Source organism: Echinops telfairi, unplaced genomic scaffold (assembly GCF_000313985.2).
Source record: "Echinops telfairi isolate 266 unplaced genomic scaffold, ASM31398v2 ScPeMD7_18;HRSCAF=68, whole genome shotgun sequence".
In the NCBI taxonomy this organism is placed as follows: Eukaryota; Metazoa; Chordata; class Mammalia; order Afrosoricida; family Tenrecidae; genus Echinops; species Echinops telfairi.
In genome coordinates, this window is record NW_022103915.1 from 71,592,476 (window position 1) to 71,594,425 (window position 1,950).

Below are 1,950 nucleotides of genomic sequence, written 5' to 3' on the forward strand. Positions count from 1 at the left end.
AAGTAGCAAAGAAAATAATTTCATGGTTGGGGTCACCATAACATGAGGGACTGTATTAAAGGGTCGTGGCATTAGGAAAGTTGAGACCACTGCTTTAGTAGAACTTGTGTCTAGGTCAAGATGCCCTGGCTAATGCCACTCAAAAAGAAAAAATCTCACGGTCATTAGGTAAAACTGTCTCCATGGGTTTCTGAGATAGTAACTCTTTTTTTTGCTTTAGGTTTTCTAGAGAAAGCCAAAAAACCTGTTAGACAAATTCTAAAAGAGCTGTAACACTTAGCTTGCAACTCTGTATGGGAATAGAAAGCCTCGACTTTCTCCCTCAGAGTGGTTGCTGGTTTAGAACTGCTGGCCTTGTGGTTAGTGGCCCGAGTATAAGCACTCCACCAACAGGGCTCCTCTAGTCACCTCAAACTGCATCAGGAGCTCAACATGAATTCACGTCAGGTGATGCGGTCCCTCTAAAGCAGCAGGTCTCAACCTGGGGCTCACAACCCCTTTGGGGGTTGAGCAACCCTTTCACAGAGGTCGCCCGATTCATAACAGTAGCAAAATGACAGTGATGAAGCAGCAATGAAAATAATTTTAGGTTGGGGGTCACCACCACATGCAGAACTGTGTGAGAGGTTGAGAACCACCTTTCTTATGTTAAAGAACCCTGTCTGCCCCAGCCTGATACTGCTCGGGGGGTGACCTTCTGTGTCTGCTTGGCCTCACTTCCCTCCCACCTCAAGACTGTGAATCTCAGGACACCGGGATGACCTTGTGCTGATGGCCTCCCACATCTGGATGATGTGTCTTTGTCCTGTTCAAAATGTAATAGATGTTCTCCAGGAATTACAGTTAAGATTTGGGAGCCTCTTTTGTGCCCTGAATCAAAGCAGTGTGGGCGGCAGGGTTCCAGAGCTCTTCTTGGCAGTTACCGCCGGCGGGTCACGGAAACCGGCATCATTGACAGGAGTCCTTCACCCCACACTTCCATGGGCCATCGAGAGTCCCCAGAGGTGGGCACCCATGGAATTACAAACCCATGTTTGGGGACTTTCAGAAGTGTTATGAATAGTATTAGGTCTTGCCGTGTGTTTTCTCAGCTGTAAATTGTTCATTCTTCTCTCTCTCCTGTGTGCCTTTAGTGCCCAGGGTCTCCCTCTTTGTCTTTGTTCTGTTGAAGACTGAATAAATGTTCTCCTTAAATTGAATTTTAAAAGAATGTGAGTCTCCTTTTACCTCAGACATACTCAGCCAGCATCTCCCTCTCATCTCAAGCTCTTGGGAATGTGAACACGAGCTTTGGCCTTACTAATGTGGTATTCTCGTGAAGCAAAGCTTATGTCTAATCACATGCCACCATAGATGGAACATGCCGAGGTTAGCTCTGTTCCAGGTACTTTGCATATGTTGTAGTCCTCACAATGAGTCTACTATTGGCTCTATTTTTGTGTTGTTGTTATTGTTGTTAGTTAGGTGCGATCAAGTCAGTTCTGACTGATAGCAACCCTACATATAACGGGACAAAATATTGCCTGATTCTGAACCTCCCTCACGAGTGTTGCTACCTTAGAGCTCATTGCTCAGCCACTGTGTCAACCCATCATGTTGAGGGTCTTCCTCTATTTTTCAGCTCACCTACTTTACCAAGCATGATGTCCTTCTGCATGTCTTGACATGTCCTTTCCTGACAACATGTCCAAAGTACGCAAGACGAAGTCTCGCTGCTTGTGGGATACAAGAAGACTGTTCCCCAAGGGTTGCGGGGAGGAGATGAACCAGTCAGGGTGCAGTGTAGCAACAATAAAACATACAACTTTCCTCTAGTTCTTAAATGCTTCCTCCCCCCACCCACCCGCCCCACTATCATGATCTCAATTCTACCTTACAAACCTGGCTAGACCAGAGGATGTACACTGGTACAGATAGGAACTGGAAACACAGGGAATCCAGGACAGATGA

General features: G+C 46.3%; 1 non-coding gene across 1 annotated transcript; it reads right to left on the reverse strand.

Annotated features, from left to right (window-relative positions):
• Positions 1-216: 216 nt before the first annotated feature.
• On the reverse strand, positions 217-278 carry LOC115868841. Its single transcript, XR_004045811.1, has one exon. It is a non-coding gene; the product is annotated as a U7 small nuclear RNA (small nuclear RNA).
• Positions 279-1,950: the final 1,672 nt, after the last annotated feature.